The sequence below is a fragment of the Coptis chinensis genome, unplaced genomic scaffold, assembly GCF_015680905.1.
Source record: "Coptis chinensis isolate HL-2020 unplaced genomic scaffold, ASM1568090v1 utg1782_pilon_pilon, whole genome shotgun sequence".
NCBI classification, from domain to species: domain Eukaryota; kingdom Viridiplantae; phylum Streptophyta; class Magnoliopsida; order Ranunculales; family Ranunculaceae; genus Coptis; species Coptis chinensis.
In genome coordinates, this window is record NW_028238116.1 from 176,509 (window position 1) to 195,947 (window position 19,439).

Genomic DNA, 19,439 nt, shown 5'->3' on the forward strand with positions numbered 1-19,439 from the left:
AGTTGAAGACATTAATGGGTTGAGCCATTAGATGTTTGTGGTAGTATTTGAGGTCTTGTTGATAGGGTATTCTATCTTATTTGAGCTCATGTAAAAGAGGAGGTGTAGTCCTCGGTTGTTTTGCATATTCAAGTGGCTAGATTTGCTTAAATATCGTATACTTTTTGTTGTGAGGGGTACAGTTAAAGTTTACTTTTTCTGAACCTATGATATGATATTTACCATGTTTGGCATGAATGCATTATTTAACATTGACATGAAGTTTAACCATGTCATATATTATTAAGTAATGAGCATCGTTGTCACTGAGAGAGGAAACAATATGGGAAACAATCAATATCCTCTTAAACCTAATTTAGTCAAGGAGATGTAAGGTAATGGTTTGTCTTCTTAGACAATATCCTCCAGTGACTATTTTAGACAAGGAGATGTAACGCTTGTAGATTGTCTTATTAGGCATTATCCTCCTATGACTATGGATAAATAGCCAAGGTGATGTACAAGTGCGTGAATTGTCTCCCTATGACCGTTGGAATGTTGAATGATGAAAAGAAGGATGATAATGATATTATCTTGGGTAAAACCCTTTTCATCTAATTCTTCTATTCTTTAAGATTCATTAGAATCTTTTGTGGATTTCCTTTCATATAGATAACAAGAACATAATATGACTATGTTTAATATGATCGAATAATCATAGACTTGAGTAAAAGTATATTCTTGTCATAAGAGTGCATTTTATTGTTGTTGTTTCTTTTTAGTGTTTATAGAGGTATAATGTGTTTTGCATGTAAGTTTGATTAGGTTGAGTAACTATTGAACTGTGGGGGTGGTGACCCATATGCATAACAACTAATTTTACCATAGTTTATCTCACAAGATAATTGGAAAGACATTGAACTACAAAGTATGGAAAGGTCTTGGGCCTATCCAAAAATGCTTCAAAATGTGGGGGGTGTCTTGCCAAGGCTATTGTGAATGAATCTAAAAGAAGTCTTTTTGAGACCTAGAATTATCTAGTAGATGTTCATTGGTGAAACTCATAATAGTGATGTTTGTTTTCGGTTGTCATGAATGATAACAATTTTGTAGATACCACACTATTATTGAATGTCTTATATGCTAATTTTATTTGAGGTTGTGCTTTTTGAGAAATTGGCATAGAGTGGTTGAATGTTCATAATGAACTACATAAGATAATCCCATTATTTCGCACAAGAAATTTGGAAGACTATCAATGAGTATTTCCACCATTAACGGTGATGATGTTTATATGTTTCTTAAGGAAGATTCATTAACCTATAAGGAAGTTGTCAATGCATGAGAAGTGTCTTTTTGAAGGATACAACTCCTCTAAACTGGACTCTTGATTTATTGGGGGATCTATAGGTTGAATTGGATCTTCAAGAGAAAACTAAAACGTGATAGTTGTATTGCAAAATACAATGTTAATAATAATAGCCAAGGGGTTTCAATCAGAGACAAAATTTATACTATTTTGAAACCTTGCTCATATAACTAGAATTTCTTCTCTGTAATTCTAAAGACTCTAGTTGAGTAGTTGTGCGGAACTACAATACCAAGTAGTACCAGGTGATGAGCTAAAGGTATACAATTTAGTTAAATCTTTGTATGAGTTGATTCAAGCTCCTATAAATGGCATGAGCAATTCAACAACATATTAGTGTCATATGGATGTCAAAGTACCGTTGTTGATAAAAAAAAAATGTGTACTTTCTTTAGAGCAAAGCAAGACATATGTGTTAATCTCTCTTTGTTTTAGATGATTTAATATCATGAGTGCTAGCATTGAGAATGTGTATGAGACGAGAGAAATTCTATTTGAAACACGCCATAAACCGTCATTGAAAATGATAGTTTATTATGTTGTTAAACTCATTTCTAGAATCGCTATATTAGGTTGTCAAGATATTGACGTTTGAATATGGTTGAAACCACAGCACCTTAAAACCGGACCGGCCGGATGGTATAAAGGGAATTTTGGGCACTCTGAATTGAATGGTGGTGAATATAGGAATTAAAACTCATGTTGGTCTCATTATATTGTTATAGCACTTAGTAGAAATATTTTTCATTGAAAAGTATGGGTATTATGATAGTAAGCATGTGTTAACACATTTTGTGGCAAATATCCATCTTATGAAAAATAATCTACTTGTGTTTTCTCATACTAAATATGTCAATATCATTGGTAGCCAATTGTACTTGATGGATAATGTATGTGAGACATGACATTACCTACATTAATGGCATCTTGGTGATAACCCATTGTGTCCTTATAAGGAACTTTGATGTATATTGTCAAATTATCCAAGTCTTATAGAGAGCCATTGATTATGGTGATATTTAGTAGATTTCCATCATTGTTAGAAGGGTAATATGTTATAAACCTGGATCCAGTAATGTTTATGTGTTTACCTTTGGTGGAAATTGAGTGTCTTAGATATCATCCAAGCTAATCGCCTTTGTAAAGGCATGTGATGATCTTTGAGTGGGTTAGCAACCTCTTGGCAAATCTTCCCATTGGCTCTAAAACCTCCCCGATGTGTATATGCTTTGCAATTTGTCATTCATTGCAATAGCTAAGACATGTTATCTTATGTGCAATGGGAAAAGAATACATGTAAGTTGAGATATAACTTAATCAAGCATTTGCTAGAGATTATGTTAGGTTGGACTTAGTTTGGCCACATGTCTAACGCACCACTTCTTTGGAGGCAAGTGGTTATCGTCGAGGGGATGGGACTTTTGCCTTAGATGAGAGGGCGATTAATCGGCGGCAACCCACCTATGTGATTGGAGATCCCATGAATTAGGTTCAAAGGGAAAAACAAGTCACCTCGTATTCGGTACTGGTATGCTATTGTCTTTCTTTGGGGCCCCCCACCCTATGACTAGATAGCATTTTTTGTATACTTTGTATAACTTGAATTGCAATGAGTAAGGATGAGTTATTTTACTCTTATTGGAATCCATAGTCCATTTTATAATGAGATAGTGTATTTTAAGCGCAATGTACACTTGATGGATATCCACCTACGTGAATGTAGAATTGGGTCGGTTCTTATGAGTATCACGGGCAAATACTACAGAGCATTCATGGAACACGAGGCGTATGAGGGCCAAAAAGCGAAACCGGAAAAAGAGGCATATAATGAAAGAGCAATGTGGGTGCATGTCCTCTATTTTACTACAAGGGAATGTTGGTTCAAAGATTTTTTTAATCCACCACTTTCACGTATTATAAGACATGTTACCCTATGACTGGTTCAAGCCCGAAAAGCACCAGTATCTTATGCATTGTTTTTTCGATTCTCTCTGGCATTTCGTTAACCCTTTTCTTTTGTAATATCCTATTCCAAAATAGTGGGGGACTATTAGTATTTTGAAATAGTGGGGGATTGTTGGAATCTCTAAGTGTATTTCGAAATACTTGTGAGTGTGTGCAAAGTGGAGGAGATGAACCATATGTGTTCTCTCCACTTTAGTGCATAGTAGATAGTCCCACATTGGTTATCCACCACATCGGGTAGGGTTCGGGCTTGGGCTTGGGCTTACTGTTGTGGGTAGTGGTTAGACCAATAGCCTAAACTTGTTTTGCCTTTTTTCTTGAGCAGCAAGTTTTAGTGTTCTATTAGGAGTTGGTCTCTCTTTATCCTAACCTCTATAAATAGGGATTTGTGAGTCCATAGAGAATAGACTTGATCGAACTCAACTTCGAGAAACAGAAAACTCAAACCCGGTCCTTTTCTTCTTCTCTTCTTCTGTCGGCCCGAGGAGAGAGTTATATTGTTGTTCTAGAGGGTAGTCCGTTCTAGTGCAAAGTCGGTGCTGTTAACCATTGAATCCTGTGAGGAAGACGCCCATTTTGTTGCCTTTCGCACCATTGGAAGGGCGAAATCTTTCCTTAGGAACTGCCTAATCCGCCTTGGGTATTCCCGATTCTTGATGTCCTTGTTTCTTCATTTGCTCTTTGTTCCTTCGTTCTACTTTTAGTTCTTTGTGTTCATACAACTATTCTAACACACTCCACCACCTTGAACAATCCTAGCACCCAAGCTCAACTTTCTCTTCACGGTTTTATATATCTTAGGTCCCAACTTCACATGCTCTCGCATCCCGTCTGTGAAACTGCTAGGAAATTCATAAGCTTGATCTGGAACTGGGTTCTTCATATTGAATTTCTACCTGTTCTAAGCCTAGCTAACACACTTGATTCATTATAAGAGAAGGCTTGAAGAGATAAAGGACCAGGAGCTGGGCGAAACAATAAACCAAAATGAAAAGTATAGTCCAAACCTTAATGCTTACACGTACATCAGTTCAGATATAGACATCTAATGAGTCGGTTATACAATCTGCCACAAGTCCATAGATGCTGGTGAGAAACCGTTAGTTTGTTAGGAAAGTTGTTATGCTAGCAGTCTAGAGTTTCATAGCTTAAGGAATTTTCATTTTTCGGTTATGACTTAATTCTAATAGGAACTTTTGTCAAAGCTTCCAACACCGAGTTCAATCAACTATACCCCACTACTGCTTTGTTTCAAAAGTATGAACTGATTGTTGTTAACTCTTTTAGCTGAAGTAGCGGTGAACAACATCCTTGGTCCGAATCTATAGAACAACATCGAAACAAGATGAAATCTCTCCCCATATGGGTGAAACTTGACTTACCAAAGCAGTTTCACACAGTATGCAATGGACAGGTGCTTTTTTTCGATATATTTGTTATGTTACTTCAGCATTGTAAGATATGCGAATGTGAACGTTTACTAGTAGTCTAGCACTATGTTTATTAGTAGTTAGGAGACAGTAGTTAGTGGAATAACTAATAGGACTGCTAACCCTGGGTACAAAGTAGTTAGTGAAATAACTAATAAGAAAATGCTAGAAAACCACTATAAGGTGTGGACCAATGTTAGGCTGCAAAGATCAACATTGAAACATTGAGAGATGAAGAGTAAAATGACGATGGAGGGTTATTTGAGGATGGAGGGTAATCGGTTGATTGGGAGGAGAGAGAGAGAGTGATTGGGGAGTTTTGGCGCAGTCTAATTGTGGGGAGAAAAAAAAGAGAGGAGAGGAGAGGAGAGGAAAGAAAGTGTGACATTCACTTTTTGATGACGGATAGACATTTAAATTTGGTCCTCTTAACCCAAGAGACCAAAGTTGAGTTGCATTTAGAAAATATAATGAGTTGCATCGCTGGCTGTTTTTTTACTAGATCTACTAGCATGACTGCCTCAAACAAATTGAACCCTTCCAGAATCTCGATTGGTTAAAAACAACAGGGTGTTACTTGAATTCTATTTTGTTTGTCTGTGCTTCATTCTTTACTCAACCACGTTTTGTTGTTGAGCTGTATCGTCTTTTATGATATCCTTATTGACATTGTGACTTGTGTCTTCGAAACAGTGTTGCTGAAAAGTTCCCCTACTTGGTTCAGAAAAAACTTAAAGAAGGCCAAGAAGTGAGGCGGGTTGCACAACAGGTGGAACATAATCAAGTCCGATATTGAGGAACCATTTACCTCATCAGGCCTACAGTTTGTTCCTTTGCCAGTACTTGCTCTGATTCTGTCATTCTTGGATGTTTTGATTTTACCTTTTCTCCCTATTTACTTTCTCAATAACTGCTTATATGCTCATACAGGTGATGCATGGTGAGGATTATATTTCATTGGGCTTTCTTTTTGGGGCAAGATTCAGAATTGCATATGTATCTGATGTTTCACGTTTCCCCACAAACACTGAACATGGTACTCCTTTTTTTTCCCGTCTATATTATCCTTCACTACTGACCATGTATGCAACAACATTGCCTGTGCATCACATGGACCAGGCAATCCTGGGGAAAAACTGAAGTTGGAACCTCTAGGGACCAATCCAAGCCAGGCTATTGCTCTACACCTCTACCTCTATGGCTCTCGGTTCTCTGTTGTTCTTTAGTCTTTGTTTCTGTATTCACTTATGACACAGGCTAAAATAAACGAAAGAATTATTAACTTAAGCAAGAGCAGCCAAAACATAATAACCCATCAAAAACATGCTACGGCAAGATAGACCTTTAAATAAATACAATGTCCTCAAAAGGCACCACATCCTTTATCTCTTTGCAGGTTCCAAAAATGAAATAGAAGGCCCTTGATAGAGAATTTATGTGTACCTAATTGCTTATACACTGACACTTTCAAAATGCCTTTAGGTCCGCTTAAGAAAACCCGCATGAGGATTATCCTCTTACCTAGAACATCTGTCAAAGAGGGCCAACAGGATTATGACCAATAAACTGAGAGAAGCCCTACACGAGGCAATATGAAAAAAAAAAAAAAAAAAAAAAAAAAAAAAAAAAAAAAAAAAAAAAAAGGTTTTATAATTTGCATTTTTTTCCCCCGCTAAAGGGTAATTGTATTAAATAGCAAAGAAATTACATTTTACATCTTGTGAGTGTCCTGAGTAGATCACTCCAACGTATATATATTTAAGAAATAAGTCTAAAGTAGGTAGAGTATTGATTCTCTACTCTGTGTACAAAACTAGGCCTGTTTTCCCACCATTGCTTCTGTCCATTTGTTAAGGTTGCTCCTTTCTTTGCACTCAAGTCTGCTCCGAAATTTGCTTCCCTCCATGTGCTTGTGAGAACTATACATGCATTTCCTTTGATCCTTTCCCAGTCAGCTTTTACTTTCCAGTGCACTGAGTTGGTTTGAAATGCTTTGATTGCTGCAGTTGAGTCCGACTCCACCCAAATTTTTGTGTACCACATCTCCATTGCTTTTGTTATACCTTCCACTATTGCTCTTGATTCAGCCACATAATTTGTATCGATCCCAGGTCCTCCAATTACTTCTCCTGTATTCTTCCTAAAGATTGTTCCCCAGTAACACTTGGGCATCCGTATTGACTTTTAGGAAATCAGGTGGTGGAGCAGGCACAACCATCCGTATTGACTTTTAGGAAATCAGGTGGTGGAGAAGGCCAGTAACACTTGGGCATCTTTGGTGCTCTTCTCAGCTTATTTCTCAGTCTGAAGGCATGAAGTGTTTCCAGTTCCTAGGTGGTGTTGTCCATGGTGCCACCAGATAGCTCATGTGCTCGTAGTATTGCCCTTTTGATGTGTAGTCTTACATGCCCCTTGTCTGCCTTCCCACCTAGACTCGTCTATTGGAATTTGCATAAACACATATGTCAGGCAACCTAGACTCATCTATTGGAATTTAAGAGGCTTGGTGGGCTAGGGTATAAAGGAGGGTTCAGCAAATGAGAAAGCTTGGATACTCTGGGTAGTAATGGAATAGCGTTTTTATGAAGCCCTTAGATATAACAAGCGTAACAATGGATGTCCATAACCTTGGATTTGATATAGAGCAATCAAGTAATCTTGATTTGTATTTATCTTTTTTCTTTTTTATTTTACCAAGGCAGTTTTGCTTCTGCAGTTATTTTGAAAACTGGAGCTGGACAATTGGATCTTCTAATCTTAGACACACTTTATAAGGTCAGTCTAAATAACAGCCTTAGATTCAATGCCTACTTCGTAATGGAGTACCTTTGTTTTTTTTTCTTAAATAGATGTTCTCTTTTAAAATTTGGTCTTTAATATTTTTCTCATGTTCTTTTTGCATATTTTTGCCGGTTTGTCTAGACTGGATCACATAATACTCACTTCTGCTTGCCTCAGGTTAGTGCTTCTATACATTACTCTCCTTAGAACACTTAAAGTCACAAAAACTTTTGAAGTCACATTTTTTTTTTCAGACATTGGATGCTGTAAAAAGATTATGTCCAAAACGAGCTCTGCTAATCGGAATGACTCATGAGTTTGATCACCACAAGGACAATCAGGCCCTTACAGAGTGGTCTAGAAGGTAATAGCCATTTCCATATTACCTACCCAGGTCATAACCTCTTAGTTTCAATACAAAACTCTTAAAAGTATAAACTGGTTATCTTGCACTTTCTGAACTTCTGAAGGCTGAATTCTTTTCCCCTAAATTTCTTTGTTTAGAGAAGGAATCCCCGTTGAACTTGCTTATGATGGTTTAAGAATTCCTATCGACCTCAAAGGAGGTAAAAACCTGTTTTTAATTAACCTAGCTAAGCTGGTAATGCATCAGGATATTCAAGCTGCTCTGTACCTTACACAAGTTTACCTTTTTTTTTCCTCCATTACACAAGTTTACCTATTGTCTTTGTAGGTTTGAATGTTTGATTGGAAGAACACCACCAAAAGCTTAATTCTGTTACCGATACCGATACGGATATTCATGTATGGTTCCAACATCATGTTTTCTTGGAGCATCTATTGTTTCAAAGGCTCAGAACAATCTTTTAATCAATGATTAGAAAATGCATCTTATTGAAAACCCAGTATATGCACGAGAAATCGGGATACGATTGAATCGTGCTGGATTAATTCAGGTGATCATGCAAACTTTTTTGAGTGCCACAAGAGTTCGGAAGATTTGTAATAATTGTATTTCTACCATGAAGACCATTAGATCATTTTGTTTTCCTATTTCGTTATACCATGAATTGTAGTTACAGGAGATGCTGCTGTTATCAGTTTATATGGTACTTTTAGTTGTCACATAACATGACTAAATGAGAAACCTTTGATGCAACCCCTTTGCAATACTTGGGATTTCCTCCTCACTCTGGTTTTATTTCACTATATCCTTATAAGTGCACTCACTATGTCCTTTATTAGAGTGTGTCCCCTCGTACAATCTAAGATTCGAGTAGCATATTTGAGGGCTACCAGTTTGGCTTTTAAGTCTCTTGCCGAAATAAAACTTAGCTTGGACTGATAATAGTGCGTGACCAAAACTTGTGTTGTGGCTATTGAGACTAAGCGGCCTCGCCAACAAATTATTATTGACCCTTGGCTATTTGGATGCGATGTGGTCTGCAGGTATTTTGCTGATTGATATGTATTCAGATGCAAGTGGCCAGAATTCCAGATAATGTAACAATAGCAACAATCACTTGATGCATCACTCTAACGTCTTGACCTACCATACAACCAACACTTAACCAGTACATGCCATTTTTTGACGATTAAAACATAGTTTTTGTTTTTATTTTTCTTAAGAAACAAAATTCCAAGCTAGCGTTAAATGTTTACCCATTTCAAAAACAGTTTCAAAAGTGTATATTTATCACACTGGTTCCTCTAACGTTGTTGTGTGTTGTGTTGTGTTGTGTTGTAGACCTGTAGGGGGTGGGATTTTGATATTCATGATCTATGATTAATGAAATTGCAATTTGTAAGTTGGTTTGTAAGCCACCAAAATAATGAGTTTCGTTAGGCTAATCTTAAATTTCCATTTCTTCATTTAAGGCCCAATTACAGACTTAAATACCAAGTTGGTTGTTAAAGCCCAATCAGGGAGGTAAACCCTTATAACTGAAATTAATAGTAAGGTGTAATCGTGTGTGTGAAGGAGTAGAATAAAAGATAACGTCCTATAATCTAGACCACGTGAAATAAACAAGAAAAGGTACAACAACAGTTATAAATATCAAAAGAAATCTACGCCGATAATCTGGACACGTGTACCCGTTCTCCTCTATAAAGCCATCAAACTGGTCTCACTTCCTCACATCTCTTTTTCACAAGAAAAACAAACAAAAAAATTCTCACCCCTCTTTCTTCTCCCGCTGGCTCGGTTTTTCAAGAAACAAAAGTGAGTCTTGATATTACTTCCACCCATAGATGGACGGTTTGTGAACAAACATTCACATACTTGTTCACAAAATTGACAATTGATGCTACCACCACCTAGAAATGCTTTGGGAAAAAAAAGAAGAGACGGTCAAGATTGACCGGGAACATAATGAACCTAGGTTTTAGAAAACTTTGATCAAGATTATTGACCCGGTGTTGGATCAAACCTTAGTTGATTTTGCCTTAACTAGAACCCATGCTAAGCGGCTTATTGGGTTGCCGGCGGTTAGGGTCCGATCAACCCTAGTCACTAGTCAACCAAATCGATTACTGGCTACAGTCGAATTTATCATTAATCTTTCAGCCATATGTTCCCTCAAACAAGTTAAATATTACGACCATTTATGGGGTAGGGGGGTGCATGCATGTGGGGGCAGTCGCACCCCCTGAGTCTTGATATTGCTTCCGCCCATATATGGATCTAGGGTGGTGCATGTGGGGGCAGTTGCAACCCCTGAGATTAGAAAAGCTCCACTATCACATAACTAATTGCCTAGAAAAATCTTCGAACTATAAAGAATCGCACCTCCCCCCATTTTTTTAGCAAACTTCTACTACCGCACCTCTAAAATTTTCACAACTATAGTGAGAATATAATCAACAAAAAAAAAATAGTATGAAAAAAAAAACTAATAAAAAATATTCCAATAAACCAACGTTTCTTTTTACTTCTCTTTTTGCCCTTACAAAATTATCATTTATCATTTATTTTAAGTCCAAAACCATTAAATAAGGACAAATGTGTTTTTGAAGGTTTGATGGGTTAATGAGACTAAAATAAATAGCCAAAGGCCTAAAGCCCAACCGGTCAGTTTGTATAATTCTAATCACCCATAATAAACCCGTAAACTCTCCCTTATTTCTTTCATTCTCAATTCTTAAACATGTATTAGACCTCAACCCAAACAAAAAACAAAAAACAAATTCATAAAAGACTTGTAGAGCTTGTTGCACGCTTGTCCTATTTATTTGTAAAACTCGTTATCATTATCAATAAAATTTCCACTTTAAAAAAACAAAAAACAAAAAACAAAACAAAACACTTTAAAAAAACAAAAAACAAAAAACAAAACAAAACAAAACAAGGTAATTTTTTACTTTCAAGGTTAATCTTTTATAGTTTTCTCCACATGATAGTAGGGTTATATAGACTTATAGTATTATATGAAGTTAACAATTTTTTGAATTGTTGTAGACTTGTGGATTAGATTATATAGATATATATAGACATAGCGTTTGTCCTAATTATTTGTAAAACTCATTATCATTATCAATAAAATTTTTACTTAAAAAAACAAAAAACAAATATATAACAAAACAAAACAAAGTAATTTTTTACTTTCAATGTTAATTTTTTATAGTTTTCTCCACATGATAGTAGGGTTATATAGACTTATAGTATTATAGGAAGTTAACAATTTGTTAAATTATGGTAGACTTGTGGACTAGATTATGTAAATATATATAGACATAGTGCTTGTCCTAATTATTTGTAAAACTCGTTATCATTATCAATAAAATTTTCACATAAAAAAAACAAAAAACAAATATATAACAAAACAAAATAAGGTAATTTTTTTACTTTCAATGTTAATCTTTTATAGTTATCTCCACATGATAGTAGGGTTATATAGACTTATAATATTATAAGAAGTTAACAATTTGTTGAATTGTTGTAGACTTGTGGACTAGATTATGTAGATATATATAAACATAACGTTTGTCCTAATTATTTGTAAAATTTGTTATCATTATCAATAAAATTTCCACTTAAAAAAAACAAAAAACAAATATATAACAAAACAAAACAAGGTAATTTTTTAATTTCAATGTTAATTTTGTTATAGTTTTCTCCACATGATAATAAGGTTATATCGACTTATAATATTATATGAACTTAACAATTTGTTGAATTGTTGTAGACTTGTGGACTAGATTATAAAGATATATATAGACATAGTAGTATCAATTAATGGTTTAAGTGCTTAAGTAGTTAACTTTGTCAGTCAATATTAAATTAATGGTTTAAATTCTTAAGTAGTCAACGACATTCTAGTTTTGTGAATTGAAATAAATGTATAATTTTGTTTATATTTATTGTTTAGAATTTCTGACAAAATAAATAAATAAATAATTGTATACCTTTATTTGAGATCCATGTTTCTTTTTCTTCTCTCCCCTTGAGAATGGGGTCTTTCTCTGCACATGATGAGAGTGTGTGTGAGCTGAGAAGGCCCTTTGAGAATGGGGTTGCCTCTTCTTTTGTACTGAGAGGTCTCCTTCTCTTGAGAATGGGGTTCTTATCTTTTTGGGAATAAAGAATCGGTTTTTTTATTTTTTTTATTTTATGGGCAAATCCCTTGATTAATGGTTCCATCTTTATCTCTTTAGTTTTCTTAACCAGTAAAATAGACCTAGCCCCAAAAGAAGGGTCCATACATCAGGTAGCACTCACTTAAGAAAAAAAAAGAGGTTATGACGTTCAAGAGGTTCTACTTGACTTAGCTAAAATAAATGTGGGGTGTTGGGTGGGAAACTTTTGTTTGATCACAAGTCCGGTACTAATGAGATTAAGATTTGGGTGATGAAGAACTATGGTGTTGATCGGGAACTATGGTGTTTGATCACAAGTCATAGTTGATGAGCTAACTTGGTGGCAATGGATTTGATTGTGAATGGAGTTGTGACTTAGCTTGTAGAGACCCTAATGGAGAGATTTTTGCTTGTGGTGTTGATCAGATATCGTCAAAGGGTGTGTTTTGATCGACTACTAGGAATTGGATGTTATATCCGGGTGGCATGGTAATTTCGATTGGCATCATTGATTGAGTTTTACATTTCAATACTCTTAGTTGGAACATTTTTTAATCCGGTATACACCATACAACTCATGCAAGACCATGATCAAACATCCCCGTAAAAGTTGAGATAAGATTCTTCTTCAAAGCGGGGAACATATCGAACATCTTTTATTTCCTTAACTTGTTTCATCATACATCTTGAGATCTAATATTACCCATCCCCATAATGCGATTGTGGGGTTGATCATTCCCCATCAACACATCACCACTTTCAAGCTCCTTGAAACTTGTAAACCACTCCCTTATGGGACAAACATGATAGATAGCACATGTATCCAAAATCCAATGACTGGAATCAATGAAACAAATACTCGATGTAACAGGAAAAGAGAAATTTGAACTATCAGAATCATTACCTCCTTGAGCAATGTTGACATTAGACTGTTTTTGCTCAGTATCTTTCTACTTGTGTTTCAACTTCTTGCAGTCCTTTTTCCAATGTCCAACCTCATGACAAAAAACACACTCATCACGGGCTAGATTTGGCCCTCTCGACTTGGAACGAGATTTACTTCTTCCACCACCAGAGTTTGGACGATTATTAGACCTCCCTCTTACCACAAAAGCAGTGCTCATCGACTCTCTTGACTCCTTTTCATTGTTGTTCATCATATCCCAACTTGTCAACGCAGACTGCACCTCAGAATAGTTCAAAGCTTTCTTCCCGAACATAATGGTGGTTTTTATATGCCCATACTCCTCCTTGGGAAGAGATCTCAACAAATGGAAAGCTTTGTCTTCATCTTTCGTTTCTTCTTCAATGTTCAACAAGTCGGTAAGTAACTTGTTAAACTCGTTCATATGCTGGGACAATGAAATACCTTCTTTCTTTCTCATATCATACAACTTTGATTTCATAAAGACACGACATTCTATTGTCTTATCTAAGTACTTCTCTTCAAGGATTCTCCAGATTTCCTTGGCCGAAGTCTCATTGAGAACAAGGTACTTCACATCCTAGCCAAACATTTCGATCTTATGATACCACAAGCCTATTTTTCTTAACCCAAACACTCTCCCTCTATATCCGATGGTTTTTCGTCTAACACATCATCAAAGTCTTGTTGGCATAGTACATCTATAACTTCACAACGCCACATACTAAAATTGTTAGATCCATCGAATTTTTCCACATCAATTCTTGCATGGTTAATATTCAAAATCGTAGGGAGGTGATTTCTCCTTAGGCGTCATGAAGTAGTACAGATAGAGGATCCGCCGCCATACTTTCTTAAACTTTCATATACCACAAAACAATCAATAAAACCAACAAAAGAAGCCCTAGGTAGAACCTTAGCTCGATACCAATTTGTTACGTAAACTAATCGCGGGCGTGACAATTGGACAAAGAAGATTGAATGTGGTGATAGAAATCAACAAAAACAAATCAATTAAAACACTTACCAATACAAAGTTTAATAACCAATAGAAGTGGAGACGAGATTTACGTGGTTTGGCGTTAGCCTAATCCACCAAACAAAAGAGGAGAATTTTACTAATCAAGAGATAAACAAATAGAGTACAATCAATCACAAACGAATCCCGAAGAATTCACAAACTCTCTCTCACAAATTGAACCTTACAAATCCCACCAACTGGTCTCGTATTTATAAAGGTGGGTATCAAATTAGAATCTTATTTAGAATAGGAAACCAAAACCTTAACTATATGGTTTATCCAAATCTGAGTCGTATACCAACAATGCTAGGGTAGTAGGGTTGATAAGGATTCCTTCAGTCAGGAGTTATTTTATCAGTAAAAACTAGTCTTGGCACTAGCAGCTTGATTATATTTTTTAGAATGTTCACTGCCAAGAGATAATAAGATTAGGACTAGAACGAGACACAGTCGGTTGTTTCTTGTCAGTCCAAGAGATAAGATTAAGACCCAAGAACACACAAAATCCTACAGTTGAGCGGCGTGTGTCCGGACAACCAGCTCAATCAGTATAAGAGAAGGCTTGAAGAGATAAAGGACCAGGAGCTGGGCGAAACAATAAACCAAAATGAAAAGTATAGTCCAAACCTTAATGCTTACACGTACATCAGTTCAGATATAGACATCTAATGAGTCGGTTATACAATCTGCCACAAGTCCATAGATGCGGGTGAGAAACAGTTAGTATGCTAGCAGTCTAGAGTTTCATAGCTTAAGGAATTTTCATTTTTCGGTTATGACTTAATTCTAATAGGAACTTTTGTCAAAGCTTCCAACACCGAGTTCAATCAACTATACCCCACTACTGCTTTGTTTCAAAAGTATGAACTTATTGTTGTTAACTCTTTTAGCTGAAGTAGCGGTGAACAAAGGTATTACCAATATCACCACTGTTACCATACAGGCTGTGCGCCTGCGCCTGTGCCTGTTTACTTGGAAACAATTCATGTACATTTCGCTAGAATAAGGAACAATAATCAACTTGAAAAAGTAGTTGCTAAGTAGTTGGTAGCCTAATAGGTGTTTCCCTCACAGGAGGCAACGATCCAGTTTTGAAATCGCAGAATGAATTTCACTGAATCAGCATCGCTTTTGGTAGAGTTTTTAGTGGTGGAAGTGAGGAACCACACACCAACTACATTCTAGTTTATATTTACATAAAAGAGGTTTCACAGGTAAACAAGCTCACGCGTATGACCATAAAGTATGACCAACCATCCATGGCTAGAACTTAAGATGAACCTATTCTTAGGGACTGGTAATTATATTCCCACTGGAAATGCTTCTTCTCGATAGCATTGTATAAACTTTGTGTTGTTCCATCAGGGTCAACTTGGCTAGGAAGCATAAGCAAAGGAACTTGGTGGTGAATTGAAATTGAAACACTAAGTTCATTATAAACAAAACGATGCCACTGCTTACAAACAGCAGCAAAGTGGATTACATCTTTAACGTCGATAAATCTATTTGCAACAAAATGTAGAATATCGTCCGGAAGCTCCAACCAGTCAACCCGTCTTCTACCACAAGATGGAGGAGCCGGTAAATGATCTAGTAAGACACCACAATTACAGCACAGAAGAAAAAGTTGGATGTTTTTTTTTTTCGGTATGTAACAATAAAGTAAGAAAGTAATATTAAGGGGAACAGAGTTCTTATTGTACCTGGACAAGGATTTGATAGAATTTTCCTTTATCACCAAACCAAGTAAGAACTATTCAACACCAAACCAAGCAAGCACTAGACTGAGTAAAGCATCTCTATATTCATCTCTGGAAAAGGAACAAAAGAAAATCTAATATTTTTACCGCCATCTGCCAGCTTTTGGATTTTGACCAGGGCAATCCTTAGCCCAGTGTCCAGATTTGCTGCATTTGTAGCATGAGCCTGCCGACACAGAGCTTCCAGCTACTTCAACTGAAGAAGCAGAAGAAGGCTTCAGGCAATCCCTAGACCAGTGTCCAGAGATGCCACACTTATAGCATGTACCTGATGAAGCAGACTTTCCTCCAAAATCAACAGAAGAACCAGAAGAAGGCTCGAGGCAATCCCTAGCCCAATGTCCATCCTGACCGTGATTTAAAACAGGAATTACCTCTACTTTCACCATAGCTTTGTTGCTTGAACTGCTCAAGTTACTGGTCTTGAAGGTATTAAGTTTGTAAGCACCAGTTGAGCCAAGCTCACTGCACCATTGAAAGAAGCCACAGGAGCTTTCCTGCAAAACAAAGAAAAAGAGGTGGACTAAAACATGCTAGTGACTCCAAGTAAATCAGGATACGATCTTCAAGAAGTTACCACAGGAAAAATATTAGTGTCAGCCTGTTCACAACTTCGCATATAACATTTAGGCAAAACAAGCAGCATTTCAGAGGAGCATACTTTGGTATCATATGAGATGACATGTTACTTGTATAGGTGTTGGCATCAACAGGAAAGATGACACACTGCTTTAAGTATATGATAGTTTCTGACATCACAATCTCTATAGTCAGAATAGGGGAGCAGTCACGAATAATTATTTCATTTAAGCAGTTATGCTTGATGATAAAATATTTTATTCCAAATATCTTGGAAATTTAGTTCTAAACCAGATCAATCAGCACATTAGATGGTACCATTCCTTACTTAGTTCAGTTACATGAAACTGTCGAAGACCATCCATCTGTAGGCACATCCATCAGAAAATCCTTCCTTATCAGTAAAAGTTGGCCTATAATTTAACAAACTCCACTAATTCGTAAACAAAAGTGCATGTAAGAGCTACAACCTTTTCAGTCCTCAATTACAAATTATTAAGGCATCACCGTGATTCTGATATTTATTGCATCCTTCCAGGCTTGTACTATGATAAGCTGTGAAGAAAAAAGGTGCTTCAAATAGCTTATACACATTTCACAACTTGCTCATTAAAATAATTAAAGTAATCTCACCATTTCATGGAATTGCAACAGATCTCCCACACTTCAATTTCCTTTAGGTTTTGCTAGGTAGAAAGTAAATATTTAGCCTACAACCATGCTACTTAAATAAGATTTATAAGAAAAGCTCATTGATGAGTCAAGCCTCAAGAGTACAGGTATCCATAGTATAAATCTCATGGAAGCCAAATCCAATTAAAGTTTTGAAGTTTTCAGATTGCAGCAGAATTTCGATAAACATCCTTGATACAGGTTTCTCTAGTTGGGCCACCTATCAATATTACCCTTTTTTACCAGTAAAGTTTTGCTAAAAGTGCTGGTATCCCAAAGGCAGCATCAATAATAAGCTAATGCTATAGCTTAGACGATCAATATCAAACTGAAGGAAACAAAAATAATTATAAAATAAAACAAAAAAGGTTACCTTTACAATCTTTCTTAAAAGTAAATGACACCTTCAGACTTCTATCGACAAAATCACTAATCATAATTGGTAACACTGCCTATGACTAGAGAGTCATATGGGTTGATACTATATTGGATTCTAACCTTGAGCAGTTGTTGTTTGATTCACATTCTTCTCTTCCACTTTTGCAGTAGAGGAAATTGTATGAGGCTTTTGAGCCATAACTAAAGTAATAACCTTTGATGTTTGAGGTGCTTGTATATCTTATTTACAAATACCATTAAGCATAAAATAATATTAATTACTTTCCGTAAACCTATATAACCTGACATCCTTTTCTAATAAAAACTGCTGATCAGATTCTTACTAATTCTATTTGTACGAATGAAGTTCAGAGATTGAATATCTCGAGATGATACTTTATTTTCTTTATACAAAACATACTTCTAGATTACAGTCATTAACATACAATTCACAGTAACATACATTCCGGAAGTGATACTTTGTGTAGCTTCTCTAAGAGGGAATGCCCCCAAGGATAAAATAAATGTGAGGGGAAAAATTATGTAAATTGAACTGCAAATTCATATAACACCTACCTGATTTGCAGGACATCGGTAGAACTGTTGACCCATATTTTTTTCAGTCTTTGCAGTCCTAATCAAGCATACACCTGCACCACAAGGACAAGCAACATCTGGAAATGATGAACTAGGTGTTGAATACTGTGCAACATTAGATGTCGGAGTTGTTGACGAACTATCACACCACTCAAAGAATCCACAACCTCCGTTTTCCTGGAACATAATTCAAATGTCAAATATCAAGAATCTTAGACGCTCGATTATCAAAACCAAAGCATAACATGTGTACGTTTCCAAGACTATTACTATCTTCAACAATAAATTGTCTTAAACGGATCTTATATTCTTATGCATCCTAGAAATTGACCTCATACACAGTATCAACAAACTCGAGTTTAGGTTTTCATTAATTGAGTGAGCAGAGTGAACGATTTTTGGTAGGGGGCTATCGCGGACAAAACCAACTTGGTTGGTTTCTCGCCCCAATCCTCTCATCTCTCTCTTTTTTTTTAAGCCCAAATACCTTTCTTCTTCACCCATCTCTCTCCCCTGCATCACCCAACTCTCTCTCCCCCGCAGCTCCTCACCTCCCCCACTGCCACGCTAAAGTATACTAGTCAAGTGAGCAGTTAACGTTCGGGCGACAAGGGTATGTGGCCCAAAAGTATTTTGGTTGGTTTCTGTCTGTCCTTGTTCTCGAAAGCAAATTTCTCTCTCCCCTCCTTCCTTCCTTCTCAAACCAAACCCAACTCTCTCTCCCCACCACAAACTCATCTCTCCTCTCTCTTCTCCACCTCCGGCTCACGCCCCACTGCTTGCAGTTATCTAGTGTATGGGTGAGAAAAGATATATATACTTACAAGTTAGAACCTAATTTTATATAACAAAACTCACTAAGTTTACTAATTCGACAAAGAGTAGAACTTTTAAAAACCAAAGCATAACATATTCAATATACCTCTCTAGCAGGACATCTGTAAAACTTCCTCCCCTCGATTCCTTTCAGTATTAGCAGTATAAACAATACAAAGCCCCAAACCACATGGACATGCCTTGTCATCATCCACCACCACTGTCTCATTCCCTAATCCACCATTGCTATCACAGTCACGTGACCAGTGCCCAAATTTCCCACACTTAAAACACGCGTCATCAGACACAGTAATCAAACTATTATTGCGCTTATTATTATTATTATTATTTGCTTCTTGGTTGTTGTTGATGATTCGTTTACGTTTTTGGTTTATTATTGCTTTTTGTCTCTCTGCTTCGATTTTGAGAGGAAATCTTCATCTACGTCGTCTAATTCTATCATTTTGTTTCATGGAATGACTGGAAATTTTGTTTGGGTTTGTTTTATTGTTATGAAATCTTCGCTTTTTTTTTTAATTTTATGCCGCGGGAATTGTTTTGAATTTTAGGCAGCGGAGACACGTAGTAGTTTTGGTTCGTATTCTATATGGGCCTTTTGGGCCTATGG

General features: G+C 36.3%; 2 pseudogenes across 2 annotated transcripts; one reads left to right on the plus strand and one right to left on the minus strand.

Annotated features, from left to right (window-relative positions):
* Positions 1 to 4,396: 4,396 nt before the first annotated feature.
* On the plus strand, positions 4,397 to 8,610 carry LOC147473793 (uncharacterized; annotated as a pseudogene). Its single transcript, XR_015210284.1, has 9 exons — positions 4,397 to 4,402; positions 4,714 to 4,727; positions 5,437 to 5,582; positions 5,674 to 5,779; positions 7,460 to 7,518; positions 7,666 to 7,701; positions 7,779 to 7,888; positions 8,029 to 8,090; positions 8,219 to 8,610. The product of XR_015210284.1 is annotated as an uncharacterized LOC147473793 (transcript).
* A 7,022-nt stretch (positions 8,611 to 15,632) lies between these two features.
* On the minus strand, positions 15,633 to 19,223 carry LOC147473794 (uncharacterized; annotated as a pseudogene). The gene is made up of 3 exons (XR_015210285.1): positions 18,918 to 19,223; positions 17,975 to 18,172; positions 15,633 to 16,266 (listed from the first exon to the last, which is right to left on the minus strand). The product of XR_015210285.1 is annotated as an uncharacterized LOC147473794 (transcript).
* Between the last annotated feature and the right edge of the window lie 216 nt (positions 19,224 to 19,439).